The 17,301-nt window shown below is 40.0% G+C and overlaps 1 protein-coding gene across 1 annotated transcript in view; it reads right to left on the reverse strand.

Moving 5' to 3' along the window:
• CUX2 (cut like homeobox 2) overlaps positions 1-17,301 on the reverse strand; it is a 461,792-nt gene that overhangs the window by 231,595 nt on the left and 212,896 nt on the right.

Genomic DNA, 17,301 nt, shown 5'->3' on the forward strand with positions numbered 1-17,301 from the left:
GGCAAGTCACTCAATCTCTCTAGGCCTCAGTTTCTTCATCTATAAAATGAAGGATTTGGTTGAATGGCCTGAGATGCCTCTAACCTCTAAATCTAGAATATTCTGATAACTTTATCAGATACCTCAAATGATGGCAGCTGTTTGAGTAGACAAGGATTCCAATCCACTGACTGAGCAACCACCATTCCTATTCTACATAGAAATAAATACTAATCTCACAGATGTGATGTTCAAGACTTAAGTTTAATATTGTTGTTTTGAGTTATTTTAGCTGTGTCTGACTCTTTATGATCCCCATTTGGGATTTTCTTGGCAAAAATAGCACAGAAGCTTGCCATTTCCTTCCATGGCTCATTGTACAGACGAAGAACCTGAAGCAAAAAGGGTTAAGTGACTTGCCCAGGGTCACAAGGAGGCTTCATTTAAATCCAAGTCTTTCAGACACCAAAACTTGTACTCTTTGCACTATACCACTTAGCTACTCTGAGATACCATCTTACAGCTACTGAATGGGCAAAGAGAATTTAAAATGACAAGATTCAACATTGCTGGAATTGTGCCAAAGGAAACAGGTACATTGTTGATGAAGCTGAAAATCGTTATAATCTATAAAAGGGAATTTTTTAATTTAACAGAGGACCTGGAGGTCCTTTTACCATAGAGATATATAGGGATTAACCAGACTACAGTGACAGAAAGTAGAAACCATAGAGACAGGAAGGAGGAACCATAGAGACAGGAAATGAGGTAAAAAGGTTATAAAAGGGGCAAGTGTCAGTTGGTTGGACTGGCAGTTGCTGACAATTAGGGTTGGCAGTTGTGGGAAAGTTGGCTGCTGGGCTTGAGTTGGTCTTTGGGGTTTGGTTGCTGGTGGTGTGGGTTGGTGATTAGTTGGTGGTTGGGATATATATATTCTGCCTGGGGAGGCTGAAGGGTAATCAACTGGACTTTCTCTAATGGCAGTATTGGTAGATATAGGCAGTTTTTAGTAGCAATTATAGATAGTTATAGGGTATCTAGTTAGGTATTAGGCAATTTCTTTCTCTACCTCTTTCTTATATTTCTGTCCTTTAACATTTTAATTTCTCTCCTTAATGTCTTTATTCTCCTCACCTTTCTTTTCATGGCCATTAAATACATAAACTGCTACTCTCCTCGGTTTGGACAATTGGTCTTAAAATAATCTTTGAACACTTACAACTGTTTTTCACACTGTCTCCTTTTTTTTCTGACATCCCTTTCTCTGGCAAGATCCAGGTCTATATATCGACCTCCCAGCTAAATAAGTCTACCCATAAATTAGGATGGATTTTCATTGGGGTTTTATTTAAGATTTTCAAATATTGTCCATGTACCAGACCTATCAGAGCAAGCTCTCATTGTGGTTAATAATGCCTCTCTAGTCTGGCATAGTCTTATGTAATCTTGCTCACTGTTGGGGTTCCATTTGGGGTCTTGTGGAGGCCAATGAACTGCTCTCCTTCCCTAAGCCTGATTGACAAGAGAGATGATTTTATTTTTCTTTTTGTCAAAAAAAGATTGGAACACATTTTCAATATCAGTCCATCTGTGGTCATATGTGTGAAAAATGCTCCCTAGCTTTTTAATAATCACAATTGGTTCACCCTCAAAAGAAGGGATATTTTGCTTGAATCGGTGAATGGTGTATGATGCCTTAGCGGAATTACATCTCTACTCCTATTAAAGGTAGGTACGTCTTTTAAAGGAAAATAGGCCTGTAACTGAATTATTCTTGGTTTCTGCCTCTAGTTTTCTTGTTTGAGTTGTCATAGAACAGGTAATAGATGTAGGCGGGGAAATGGGTTGAGTGGTAGGAGTTTGGGTAGATTTAGAGATACTTAGAACAGGACCAGGAGGAGTTGAGGTGGCTTTAGTATGAGAAAAATTGCATGGAACTGGGCTGGACAGAGTCTGAGTCAGCTCTAATGATGAGGGAATATTGAGAGATAAATATCTCTTCTTACTCTGGGGATTTCTCAAGCTTTTCTCAATATGTTTTATATAAGTCTTAAGAACCTCCAGACTCTCTTCCAGCTTCTTTTCAAGGTCACTCAAATTATTATTTTCTAGTTTTTCTTCAAGATGAACTTATAGTTCAGTAAAACTATTATTCTGCTTCTTCTTGAGGAGGAATAGGCAAAATGCCAAGCCTCCTATTACTATAAGAATGGCTAGGAACAATGCTATATAAAGCCATTGTGTAATATTATATTGGATAATAAGCCATTTTAGATAGTGTAATGCTGAAAAGAAACTATGTCTTTGATCTCACAAAAACTTTTATTCAAAGAAAAAACACTGGAGTTCCACTAGTCTGAAATTGACTAATCTCTACTAAACCCCGATCTAGTCAGTTTCAAAAGCCCTCATTGACTCGGGATTGGTTCTTATATAGATCATTCGATCACCTGGAATTAGGGGGCGTGGTCCCTCCCTAGCATGGGATTGGTTCATTCAAGACCAATCCTATACCAGGAAGTAGAGGGAGAGATCTCTGCAGCATGCTGGAGTATGCAGTTCCCCAGCCACAATATTTTTAAAACCCACAATAGACAAGAAACAGTATCACAATTTGACCTAGACTACTCAGAATCATAGTTAATCTAATTGCTAATTTTGTTTGAAGTTCTACTTTTTGTCAGTAGATGGCACTGTTTAACATAAAGGGTTAACAACTGTAACAGAATTAATTGCTAGGAACTTGACTTGGGGATAGTTTCAGTAAAAAATAAGGAAAACGATCAGAAGATTGAGGGTTCAAGTTCCTTTGTGGTCGCCAATTAATGTAATGGTTAAATTAGGAGTTTTGAGAAGAGAGCAGCTTTTAGTAATTTAAGTTTTAATGAGAATATAGTAGAGTTGTAAATTAATATTATCCCTTTAAGCCAGAGAATGGAAAACTTCTAGCAGCTTTTAACAATGAACAATTTAGTTTAATTAAAATAGAGATAGTAAAAGAATAGAGTAAAAGAGGGAAAGATAGGAAAGAGGTAGAGAAAGAAATTGCCTAACACCTAACTAGCTACCCTATAACTACCTATAACTCTAATTATTACCTAAAACTGCCTATAGCTACCTATAACTGCTGTTGGAGAAAGTCCAGCTGAAACCACCTTAAGCTCAGCTCCCTAGGCAGAATCAATCTATCTCCCAATTATCAACTAATCACCAACCCACACCACTAGCAATCAACCCCCAACAATCAGCTCATGCCCAGTAGCCAACTTTCCTGCAACTGCCAGCCCAACCAACTGACACTTGCCCCTTTTATAACCTTTTCTACCTCACTTCCTGTCTCTATGGTTCCTCCTTTCTGTCTCTATGGTTTCTACTTCCTGTCACTGTGGGCTGGTTAATCCCTATACATCTCTATGGTAAGAGGACTTCCAGGTCCTTTGTTAAATTAAAAGAGGAATAAAGAATTCCTTTTTACAGACATTTTTACAGAGCAATGTGGCCATATAAAATAAGATTTACAAAATGGATCACACCTTTGCTATGATGATCCCACTACTAAGAATATATCCAAAAGTTGTCATAAAAAACAAAAAAACTATTTGTTCAGAAATATTTATAACAGCTTTCTGTGTAGTAATAAAATACTAGAAACAATTTATATAGGTTCACCTATTGGAGAACAGCTGAAGAAATTGTGGTAAATCAAAGGAATACAATATTATTATACTATAAAAGATTACAAATATGAAGAATACAAAGAACTGTTGGAAGACATGAAACACAGCTGAGCCAAAAAGTAGAATCAGCATAACTTATTCACATGGGCTGTGCTATGTGTATACACACACATACATATAAAATGCCACCAAAAAAATCTGAAAAATACCTAGAAGCAAAAAGAGATCAGAAAGGGATGAGAAGCCAATAAGATGTTTCCATCATTTTGTTAAAATTTAGATTTATAATTTTTCTTATTTTCCAAAGTTAAAATAGCTTGGGGTACATTATATATAATTTTATCTTTACATTTTGTTTATTCCAGTATTTATTACTATTTATGATTATTTCATTAATAATAAAAGATCATTTTTTTTAAAAAAGGAAGCATCTTTTGAAATATATGTTCATTCATTTCCCAAACCATTTTATAAGAGTAGTGAAAAAAATTGGCTTCATTGGTTCTATTCTAATTAGTTCAGTTTATTGTTTGGGAAAGAGAGGCTCTAATCTTCTCAGGTATCATCATGTGACAAAGAGAATCATGCCTTCGACAAGGGAATGTCACAACCAAAACAGGTGACTGGGAGTTGGAAAGTTCTTGAGTCAATTAAAAAACAGACCACCAAGACATCAAGACTTGAGAAAGACCAACAAACTTCAACATCATTTGCAAATGCACGTAAATATGCCTTTATTATGACTTTAATGGGATTGTCACCAATAGAAGTTAAATGGAAGAGAAGAAAGCTGAAAGGGGAGGGTTAAGAGCAAACACACACGCAAATACACACGTCCACACACACACAACAAATGTTTAATATTCAATAAATGTGTCAATTTTACATACTGAGGCAAATGGGTCTTTATTGAGGAATTGGTAAATTTCCTCCGAGAAAAGTAAATGCATTTTAGCCTTCAAGGGGTCCCTGATGACTAGAAATGGAATGTGATTTGTGATAAAACTCAGCTGCTCTATAAAAGACGTTAAATAAATGCTGCTGTTTCACTAGGGATATACAGAATTGATTGCATTATAGACTGATTCTAGGATGCAGAATCCCCGTAAGGTACCCTTCGGCTGCTATGCACGTTTGAAGCTGGTTACATAGAAGATTTAGATTACATCTCAACTGGCTTCCTAATGTTGTTGGAGATTTTTCTGGAAGAGCAACATTCCTGTTACATTCTTGACCCCCACCTCACTCCACCCCTGCTTTGTTATTTCTAGGATTTCTGTCTTCTTGAGGGAAAGCAGGCAGTGGCCCAAGACCCATAAAACTACAGCTTTTGAGCTGGAAGGAACCTCAGAGTCTAGCTAGTCCAGTCCCACTGTTTTACAGAGGAAGAGACTGAGGCCCTGGGAAGGGAAGGAACTTGTCCAGAGTCACAGGTTTGTGTTAGAAAGGTAATGCGCCCCGGGATCACGAATTCATTTCTACCTCTGTATCCCCAGAGCCAAACACACCCAGTACTTGGTACAGAAATAGACATTTAGCAAAAGTTTGCTTAACTGAATTGGTTTCAACTATCCATTCATTCACCCACTCACCTATTCATCCATGTATCCATATAGGCATCCATCTACCCATTCACCCATTTAACCTTCCATTTATCCATCATCTATCCACCCATCTATCTATTTATTTCTGTTCAGTAAAGATGCTTTCAATACCTGGTGTATACTGATGTTAGGGTGAGAAGCAAAAGAGTAAAATGTCCAGGCCCTGGCCTCTAAGATCCGCCTTCTCGAGGAAGTCTTCCCTTCTTCCTCTTCCCAGCTGCTAGTTCCCTCTCCCACCTCGTTTTTCTTGTTCTATACTAATGTATCTATGAGTTGTGCCCCCCAGTGCCTAGCACAGTGCCTGACGAACACTAAGTATTTAATATATATTTTATACATAACAACTATAGACATTTCTATATCTTTTGGTTGTCCAGTAGTTCAGTCACGTCCAACACTTCCTGAACCCTTGGATCATAGAACACCAGGCCATTCTATCCTCCACTGTCTACTCTCAGGTGTCTATCCAAGTTCATGTTCATGTTTCCATGACACTGTCTAGCCCATCTCATCCTCTGCTGTGCCTATATATAGTACTTTATGATTTACAAAAAAATATGTGCTTGCATGCATGCATGCATGTATGTATGTATGTGTCTGTCCATCTGTCTATCCATCCATCCATTCTTCCATCCATGCATCTACCAATCTATTCTTCCAGATAGCTGTATATCCACCTATTTATGTGTCCATTCATCCCTCTATCTGTCCATCTATCTATCTCTCTCTGTCCATCTCTATCTTTCTATCTCTCTCTCTTATCTCTCCATCCATCCATCCATCCCCCAATGTATCCTTTCAGCTAGTTATATATCCACCGATCTATGTGTCCATTCATCCCTCCATCTGTTTATCTATCTATCTATCTATCTATCTATCTATCTATCTATCTATCTATCTATCTATCCATCTATGCATCTCTCTGTCCATCCATCCATCCATCCATCCATCCATCCATCCATCCATCCATCCATCCATCCACCCATCCATCCATCTACCAATCTATTATTCCAGCTAGCTACACATCCACCTATCTATGTGTCCATTCATCCCTTTATCTGTTCATCTACCCATCTGTCCATCTATCTCTTCATCTGTCCATCTGTCTGTCTATCTACCTATCCACCTATCCATCTTATCTATACATCCATCCATCCATCCATCCATCCATCCATCCATCCATCCATCCATCTAATTTGATCCTCTCTACAATTCTTTGAAGTAGATGCTAAAAGATCCTTTTTTTTTTTAATGGATGAGGTAATTGAGGAGCTAAACCATGTGCTCAGGTTCACATAAGCATTTAAAAAAGTTTACTAAGCTAGGTTAGCTAGATGGTTCAGTGGATAGAATGCCAGGTCTGGAGTTAGAAAGACCTGGGTTCAAATCTTGCCTAAGACACTTTCTAGCTTTGGGACCTGGAGAAGTCACTTAATCCCAATTACTTAGCACTTACCACTCTTTTGCCTTGGAACCGATATCTATTATTGATTCTAAGACAAAAGGGAAGGATTTGAAAAAAAAAACAACAAACCTATAGAAGGGCAGAGAGGTAGCATAGTGGATAGAGCGTCAGGCCTGGAGACAGGAGAACTTGGGTTCAAATCTGACTCCAGACTTTGGGCAAGTCACTTAACGCCAAATGCCTAGCACTTACTGCTCTTCTACCTTAGAAGTGACTGATTCTTAGGCAGAAGGTAAGGGTTAAACATTTTATTACAGGCTAGGTTCTGAGCACAGACCTGGAATATAAAGAAAAAGCAAAACCAGACCCTGCCCTCAAGAAGCTTACATTCTAATGGGACACAAACAGGAAGCTATAGCATAAACATAGGAGAGATGAAAGGTAATGTTGGGAGAGAAGGCTTGACTGGAGCCTTTCGGGAGGCCAGAGAACCTAAGAGGTGACAGGTAAGGAGGGAGGGCGCTCCTGGGACAGGGGATGACCAACATAAAGGTACAAAGTTTAGAGCTCAATAGTGAGACCCTCCTCACCCCACCCCCACCCTCAGCATCAGCATGGCAGCAGAAGGGGAGGCACCAGAAATCAGCCATCCTTAAGACATCACTTACACAAAACAGGGGCAGAGGAGGGGGACAAGAGAGTTGGTCAACAGAAGCCAATCGCAGGTGTCCCTGTAAATGACCTTGGAATTTTAGGAAACTTGGGAGGAAAATGGGAGAGCTCCAGTGGGCTAAAACAAATCGATGGCTGAGCCTGAAGCGTTCCCCTCAGGAGAACGGCAAATCTTATTTTTACACTTTTTAAAAACAGAGATGGGCTATGCTAAATAAAGCCTTGAAATAAACTCCCAAGGAAAAAAATGCAAGCAGGAAATCTGCCTGACAGCTCGGAATATTTCGGTAACACTGAAGACCAAATCTCTGGGCTGATAACGAGATTCTGTACTAAGCCCGGAGGTTATTGGGAATTTCTTGATACTCTACAGGAGTTTACTTTACTCTTCATGGATCTGAAGCTCTCGGGGAAATAATTTCTTTTTCTATAACTCAAAGCAATTATACTCTCTTAAGCCCTGTGCGGGCCTGGATCAGGGGCGCTTCATCCTTACATTTCAATATAATATCAAATTCAGGTTCTGGGAAGATCAATTATGACTGAAAAAGTCTGGGAATGTTCGCCAGTTATTTGCATCGATCGGGCTGATGAAGTGCAAAAATTTAACCCTCAATTCCTATGTGTTTTCACATGCTGGATTTGGCAGTGGGGGACCCGTGGTCAAACTGAGGCTCTGACCATTTGCATGAGATTTTGGCCAAGAGACTTCACTCTCCCTTCTTGTTTCCTTGTCTGCAAAATGTGGACTAGGGGATGGACAAGGTTCTTTTCAGCCCTAAATCTATAATATTAATAACAATAAATAATACTGGCACCAGGTACTATTTGGGATATAGATGCTATTATTATCCTCATTTTAAAGATGAGGAAACTGAGGCAGACAGAGGTTAAAGTGACTTGTCTAGGTTCACACAGCTTGTTTGCATCTGAGGTCATATTTGAATTCTGGTCTTTCTAACTCGAAGCCTGACATTCTATCCAATGTGCCACCTAAATGTCCTATGACAATCTATGACAAGGAGGCATAAAGGAGAGAGCTTTGGATTGGAGTTAGGAAGACAAGGTGTTGAATCCTGCCTCAGCTTCTAATGGTGTGACAGGATAAATTACTTCACAGCTCCTGACTTTAGTTTCCTTATCTATAAATGGGAATAATAATAGCAGCCACTCTACTGGATCATAAATTCAGAGCTGGAAAAGAAAACTCAAAGGACCTATAGCCCAAGTCTCCTACTCCACGAAGAAACCAAGAAACAAATGTTTGTGACTTTCCCAAACAATCATTTCCAGTTTGTATTTTGCTTTAAGGGTTATAATTATCTCCTATTAGCTCTTTTGATCCTCACAACCCTGTGAGATAGGTGCTATTATGGTTTCCCCCTTTATAGACTAGGAAACAGGATCTGAAAGAGATTGAGAGATTTGCCTGGGGCACACAGCTAGAGCACATCTTCCTGGCTCCAATATCAGAGTTCTGCCATGATACCTGGAGGTAGTGAGTACTAAAGCTGGCAGTTGAACCCAGGTCTCCTGACTTCCTAGCCTAGTCACTGTCCTCTGCTGGATCAAATGATATAACGATGTTTGTAAAATTCAACTCCATTCCTCACCAGCAGCTTTGCTCTTTTGGGGATACCACTCCTCTCCTCATTCCAGTTCCCCTTTATATTCACTAATTATAAAGTCTTTGATGTAGCATCAAGCTCTTTGGGCAGCTGGGTGGCTCAGTGGATTGAGAGCCAGGCTTTTAGGTTCAAATCTGGCCTCAGACACTTCCTAGCTGTGTGATCCTGGGCAAGTCACTTAACTCCCCATTGCCTAGCCCTTACCACCCTTCTGTCTTGGAACCCAATACTCAGTATTGATTCTATCTTGCTCCTATCCATCCATCCATCCATCCATCCATCCATCCATCCACCTATTATCCATATATTTACCAATCCATTATCTATCATCCGTCTATCTACCACCATCTCTAAAGTATTTATAACCTTATTCTAATCATATATACTATCTTTCCTATTAAGATATGAGCTCCTTAAGAACAGAGACTGTCTTATTTCTCTTCTTGTATTCCCAGCAATTAATAAATGTTTTGTCATTCATTTTTTCATTCATTCATCCATTTTAATGATTATTCTACTTTTCAAGTCATTGACATGCACGAAGGGAAGAGAACATTAAAGAAACAAAGTCAGTCTGGAATAGATCTGAAATTGGGGAGATTAGTAGAGATAAGACCAATGAAACCCAAATTAGTAGATTAATTTTCTAATCAATTAGATTTGATAAACATTCATTAAGTACCTACTATGTGCCAGACAAATCACAAACAGGAGAGAGCCATTGGATAGGGCATGAGGTGGGTGAAAAGAAAAAACAAAACAAAACCAAGTCTAACAAAGCCGGGAAACAAAGTGATTTCCATAAAGACAAATGTGAGGCTGGCTCCCCATCCCTGTGAGCACACACTGTGATATAATTGGGTTGTTACGGCATCATCTCTAATCAATAACATCCACAGTTGCCACGGCCTGCACAGCCCAAATCTCGCTCCTAGCCAAGACACAGCAGGCTGTTAAAAGACCCGATAGTTCTTCCTTGCTAATGGGTGGCTTGCTCCCTCAGCCCTGCTGATTTTTTTTCTTTTTGCTTTAAACTAAACCCAAATTCCAATAATTGTTTAATGTTTATTTTTATTTAGTTCTGGTTCAGATCCTCAGTGTTTTTTTTTCCTCTTCCTGACAGCAATTGATATCTGGCTTATGGTGGTTGGGTTTTGTTATTTCATAACTTGGATTCACGCACTCACTCGTACATGGGCCCCCACAGGAAACTGTTAATTTCATCTGGTCGGCAATTGACCATGCCCAGGTCCATGGATGCACCTGGACAACAAGAAGGCCCTGAGAACTGGAGGGCCTGGAACAGAGTGGGAGAAAGGAGAAACCCATCCATCTATGTCAAGCCTTTCTCAGATGGTTCTTGCAGAAGGAAATGTAATGGACCACTTTCTTTCCTCCTCCCCTAAACCCACTTCCGTCCTATTCACCAAAGGAGGCTCCTTCTTCCTTCAATGAGTGAACAATGTTTGAAGACTGGCCTTTACATTCTGGCTGGCCAGCATTCTTGGAAAGATCTTTCATCTAGGTATGTTTTATGTCTATTAAAAAAATTAAAGTTCATGCAGCCATATACTGAAAACAAGCCTGGCAGAAATGATGTTTTTGAGGGTTTTTTCCCTCTCCCCTTTCATCTCCCCTATTTATCTTAAGAATAAACCAGTGGTTTCTGTGCCCTTGATGAGCCACCTCAGAAAGACCCAGAATATTCCAAAGGAAAAAGTGGAATTTTCTCTCTTTCCTTTATGTGTTCAAAGGAAGGCCCCTTAGAAAGAGAGATATTATAATACAGGGGAAAGAGACCTGTATGGATTTGCTCTGAAGGGAACTCAGTTTGAATTATGGCTCTGACATTTCTTATCTCTGTAGTCTGTGCAGTCTTCAGCAAAAGACTTAATGTCAGCCTCAGTTTCCTCATCTGTACATTGAGAGAATTAAGCTAACTGAGGGGTTTTAACCTGGGGTCTAGGAATTTAAAAAACACAGCTATTTCAATATATTTGTTTTCCTTCATAATTCAATGTATTTGATTTTATGTATTTAAAACACATAATTTTAAGAAGGGATCCATTGGCTTCAACATAACTGCTAAAAGGGTCCATAAGACAGAAAAGAGTGACTGACTAGAGGCCTCTGAGGTCCCTTTAAGTCCTAAGTTACTTTGGGCCTCTTGTTTCCTTCTCTGTAAAACAGGAGATTTGGACTAGACAGCATCAGGAATATGTCACCTCTAAATTCTATGAAACAATGAGATTCCTCATATTATTTTGAACCATAATAGCTACAGTTTTATTTAAAGCTTATAACTATACTGGGGCATCTAGGTGGCACCTAGAGTCATTGTCATGAGTTCAAATCCAGCCTCAGACACTTACTAGCTGGGTGACCCTGGACAAGTCACTTAATTCCATTTGCCTCAGTTTCCTCATCTGTACGAAGGAAGATAAACAAATCACTCCTGTATCTAAGTAAACCTGTGGCAAAGGGGTCTCACACACCTAATGTCTAAGGCCATATTTCATCTCAGGTCTTCTTGACTTCGTGCCTGGTACACTATACTCTAGGTCTATGGTACAGTGTAAAGAAATGCTGGTTCTTAAATCAGAGATCTAGGCTTTGAATTCCCACCTGTGTAGACTTGGGCAATTTACTTAACCTCTCTGGGCATCATGTCATCTATAAAATGAGGGAGTTTGACTTTGAGGTCTCTTTCAGCTTTAAATCTATGATCCCTGTTGAATACTTTTAATTACTAGGAGCTTTTTCCTAATTAGCTAAAAATCTCTAAAATTTCCTCAGTCTGTTGAGGACATTACCATTTTCCTAGTCATTCAGGTTTTCAACTTCAGAATTATCTTCAACTTTTCATCCTCCCTTACCTCCCTTATCCAATCTTTCCAAAACTCATCAATTCTACTGGCTTAGGGGAAGCTGGGTGGCTCTTTCAATTTTTTATTGTCGTGCAAAACACACTTCCATATTGGTCATTGTTGTAAGAGCACTCACATAAAACCAAAGATACACTGATGTGAAAGAGGACTGCAGCAGTTCTTTCTCTGGAGGTGGATCCTGCCTCTCTACTTTCAACACAATAATATAGGTTGAGGCCCCCATCACTTCTTTCCTACATTATTATTCTAAGAGTTTCCTAATTGGTTTCCCAGCATCCAGGCATTCCCTACTCCAATTCATCCTTTAAACAGTTTCCAAATTCTCAAAGCACAGAACTGATCACATTACTCTATTGCTCCAGAAGCTCCAGGGGCTTCCAAATGCTTCAAGGATAATATACAAACTCCTCAGTTTCACAATTAAAGTCCTTCACAATCTGGCTCTACTTTATCTTTCTAGGATAATTATACATTTCCCTCCTTCATCCCCAAACTTGTTGTTTGGCATTGAAATTCTAAAATCTGTAGTTTTAAGCATGGGCCTCTTTTTCTGGCAACAATCTGTGAATTCAATTAATTGGCATTTGGTCACTGATATTCAAAAAAATTTAAGAAGTTTTCATGCATTATTTCCTGTAGTATAGCCTTCAGGTTTTAAAAGTTAACATGCTTTCCTCAGAAATGTATGATTCTTAAGATGTTTCTATAAAAGCTGATATACAGAGGTATTTTTTTTTACTGAATTCATGTGTTATTTTAAAGTTGCCTTTTGCTTCTCTTCTGCTAAATTTTCTTCCACTCCTATATTTTTAATTTCCAAATCTGTTATTCTTTTTCAAATTCTCTCCTACTTTGATTCTTCATTACATATTTTAAATGATCTACTCTATTGTTTGTTTTCATTATTTCTTCTTTGAAGGCACTGATTTCTAGCCTAATTGTAATTCTTGTATCTTTTAAAAAGATGTTTCATTTCTTCTAAACCATCCTGGAATTTGTTGTTATTGTTTCACAATGCCTTGGAAATCCCTCCAAATTCTCTTTTTTATTGGGGGTTTTAGTCAATTTCCCTTCATGTTCTACTATCTATTCAGTGTGTTATAGATGTTAAGAATTTTAATGCTAATAACTACTCATAGTTTCATCTTTCTTTATGGATCCATTTATGTTCGTATGTTAGGTTGACACTCAGCCTTTGTCTCTTAGACTTTCTGCCTTTGGTCTTTTTCTTGTATTCTCAGCAGCTTGTCTCTTGCTTTCTTCCTGGCTCTTTGGCTCAGAATCAGAGAATTTAAGAATTAGAAGGGCCCCTCATTGTTTATTTAGTCCAACTGATATGCAAAACAAATCACAATAGTAAAATGGTCTTTTAGCTTCTGTCTGAAGACTTCCAGGAAGAGAGGAAACTACCACTTCTTGAGGCAGATCATTCCAGTTTGGGGGGGCTCTGATTGTCAGGAAGATTCCCCCTTTCCTCTTTTTACTACTGTGGAATGCCCTTTTCTCCTCCAAAGATCCTTGAGATTGGGCATCCTCATCATCCTTGAGTCGGAGGGTGAGGCTACAGGTCTCAAAGAAATATTTGTGGGGTCAGGAACAACCCCAGTCGGCAACTGGCCAACTTGGCGTATTCCACTTCCTCCCTCCATATCTTTCTGTTGACTGTTTCCCATGCCTGGAGATGGACGTTGTCCTTACTTCTAACTCTTGGAATCATGAGCTCTCTTCAAGGCTCAGCTCAAGAACCATAATCTTCAAAATGCCCTTCTTGGTTGTTCTGGGACAGGCTGATGGTGGTGGCCTTCTCGAACATCTCCGCCAGACTCTCCTCTGTGACGCTGTAGGCAAGGTTGTTCAGCACCAGCATCTTCAAGTCTGATGGCTCGCTGATGTTCCTGCTCCACGCATTGTTCTTCCCTGGCAAGTTCTCTTGTCCGTGACTTTTCTCCTCTGGGTAGTCCAGAATGAGGGCTTGGCCATCGATCTCAGTCCCCTGCTTCTCCCCCAAGGCCTTGTCTGCATCTCCTTCTGTCTTGAATTCAGTGTAGACCATTCCTTTGGGTGTTCTAGTCCTTGGTGCAGACCAGTCTGGTCTCAACAGCATCTTCAAACACTTCCTCGAGCTCCTCCTGAGTTACTTTATAGGGTAAGTTCTTGACAAAGAGTGTCCTGGCATCTCTATCTTTCTGGTTCTCTTTTGCTTTTTCTAGCTTCATTTCAGAGCCAGGCACTTTGGAGCCCCTGAGTTCTAGACCCTTTTCCATATCTTCAGCAGATTCAAATTCTACATAGCCAAACTTCTGGTGGCACCAATGCAGACATCCATAGCCATAAGGTCATTTTTTTCAAAGAATTCTGTGATGGCAGTTTTTAGATCAGCTACTGTTTTGTTGAAGTTCAGGATACCAGCGAAGAGATTGAAATTTGTAGACATTTCAGCTTCCAGTTTCTGTTTCTTGGCTTCAGGGGCTTTCTGCTTGCTCATTTGCTTTTTCTGTTTCCTTGGAGCTTCTTTGATGGGCACTTCCTCTTCCTTCTCCTCTTGTTCCTTCTCCTCCTCAGATTCCTTGGCTTTCCCGCCTTTGGCAGCCTTCCCAGAATCAGCCTTCCATTTGGCAGGGGTGGTATCCGTTGCTCCTTCTTCAGAGTCATCCTCATCTTCATCCTCTTCCTCCTCAGAATCTTGTTTGGACAGAGCTGCTCCCACCTTGGTGGTTTTGGGGGGGCTCCAATTCTTCATTGTCCTCATCTTCACTATCTTCTTCAGACTCACCGTCCTCTTTCTTGGCATTCTTTCATTTTTTGCCCCTTTGGCAGGGGTGGTATCCATTGCTCCTTCTTCAGAGTCACCCTCATCTTCATCCTCTTCCTCCTCAGAATCTTGTTTGGACAGAGCTGCTCCCACCTTGGTGGTTTTTGGGGCTCCAATTCTTCATTGTCCTCATCTTCACTATCTTCTTCAGACTCACCGTCCTCTTTCTTGGCATTCTTTCATTTTTTGCCCCTTTGGCAGGGGTGGCTGCTGCTTTCGCTCCCTTCTTGCCTGGTGTGGGGACAGCTTTGGCTGGGGTGGCCACTATCTTGGCTGGCCTTCTTACTAGGAGTCACAACTGCTGTCTTGGCTAAGGTAAATGGATGATCTGGAATTTTTACCCTGTTTCTCTGGCTCTGAAGCAAGCACTCCTTCCCTGGACCATGCCTAGCTCTAGCCTTAACTCAAGGGTCACATGAACAATGGGTGCTCACACAGAATGCTCATTCCTTGATGCCTCCTTTGCCATCCCCCCTCCAGCAGGGATAAAAGTGGTTCTGGAAAAGTGGAGGAGATCTCTCTAGAAGATGCATCATGTCATATTAGCAACTTAGCTCCTTATTAGCAATTTGCCATCGCATCACATTAATATTTGTTTTCACTAATACAATGCAAAAGTCTTATCACATTAGCAACTTTCCCATCACATTAGAGGAAACAAATACTAATATGATATAATATGAGGATGACATGATCTGATGGAGAATTACTAATATAATCAGACTCTCCCATCAGATTAGTACTGGGCTGTTAGTTCCCATTGGATCAGAATTGGTACAGAAGACATGTCCCTGGATCTATCTATTCCCACTGAGCAGAACAACGTAGGTCTACTGTCCTGGATGGATTGCTTGTGAGATTCTGGAACAGAGCAGAGATTTAGAGCTGGAAGGGACCTCAGAGATCATTTAGTCCAAATCCTCTGTTTTATAGATAGGAAAACGGACCCAGAGACAGAAAGTGACCTCTCCAGGGTAGTCAGTAACATAACTGGATTTGAACCCAAGTGAAATTTCAACTCCTAACCAATCTAAATCATAAAGACAAAAGAGTTTATGATAGGTAGCCTGGGATAGCAGAAAGCACATTGGATTTAACTGTTGCAAGGCTTTATTTACTTTGAAAACTGCCTATTTCTATATAATCTTTGACCATTTATCAACTGGGGAATGACTTGTATTCTTACACATCTGACTCATTTCTCCATATGTTTGGGAATCTGGACTTGAATTCTTGGCTTACTTCTTGGGTGGCTTTGGATAATGGAGAGCATCAAGAAGAGGGTCACCAGGGTGGGGAAGGATCTCAAGAACATACCCTAGAAGGATTTGCTGGTGGAAATGGGAATATGTGGCTCAAAGAAAAAAGAATCAGGAAAGAGATGATCTCCAAATTCTAGCATTTGAGGGGCTGTCACATGGAAGAAGAATTGGACTTGTTCTGCTGGGTCACAGAAGTAAGAACTAGGAGCAAAAATTAGGCATTATAAAACAGCAAGTCTAGATCTGATGTAAGGAAAAGACCCTAACAATGGGAGCTATCCCAAAGTAGAATGGTCTACCACTCAGAGAAGTGGGGGCCTCCTTCCTAGAGGTCTTTAAGCAGAGGATCACTTGCTGGTTATGTCACATAGAGAATTTTTTTTCAGGTATGGATTAGCACTGATGTCTGGAGAATGCTTCCACCTCTCTGCACCTCAATAAATCAGTAAACAAGTAGATGAGGGTGGGAAGGGAGAGGGAGTCAGAAGAGAGAGGATAGCCAGAGCCAGAAAGAAAATACAGAGAGGAGGGGAGAAAAGAGAGATAGACAGATAGAGACAAAGACCTAGAAAGGCAAAAAGACATAGAGAAGAGGGGAGGGAGAGGGAAAGAGACAGAAAAAAGACATGATGAGAAGTGGGGAGGGAGAGGGGGAAAAAGAGAGGGAGAGGAGGGAAAGGAAAGGAGGAAAAGGGAGGAAAAGGAGGGAGAGAGAGAAAGAGAGAGAGAGAGAGAGAGAGAGAGAGAGAGAGAGAGAGAGAGAGAGAGAGAGAGAGAGAGAGAGAGAGAGAGAAAAGAGAAGGGAAGAGAAGTGAGTATCTATTCAATTGCTTAGACTTAATTTTTCATGGCAATAACTTTATTGGTGTGACAAGGTGGACCACTGTTGCCAAAGTTAATACATCAACTATTTGTGGACCCAGCAGAGTTTGTGGATTCTGAGAAGTGAATAAAAAAAGAAAAACTGAAATGATTTTGCTGATATGGTCAGAAAAAGGCAGAGAGGCCATGAGATGGGTTCCAAAAAGTTCCTACAATTCAGACAAAAGCTTTTCATGAGATCAGACTCCATGCACGTGTCCTAGAGTGGGCAAAATCCTTCCTTCTTTCACAAGCTTTGTCCGTTCATTTGGAATCAATGAACAAATATTTCTCAAGCACTTATTATGAGTCTAAGATTTTCTGACTTGTTCCATCCTCCTCTAAAAAGCCCATACCAGAATGGAATTCTTTGGAACTATCATAAAGCAATTAATTAATGTTTGAGTAATGGAATTGGATATTAATGGGGTTAGTGGGGAGGGACTACCCAGTAACAAAGGATACTCTATTGTGAGTCTGAGGATCTGGGTTCAAATCTTTTACTTCTTATCT

The sequence above is a fragment of the Monodelphis domestica genome, chromosome 3, assembly GCF_027887165.1.
Source record: "Monodelphis domestica isolate mMonDom1 chromosome 3, mMonDom1.pri, whole genome shotgun sequence".
Taxonomy (NCBI): Eukaryota; Metazoa; Chordata; class Mammalia; order Didelphimorphia; family Didelphidae; genus Monodelphis; species Monodelphis domestica.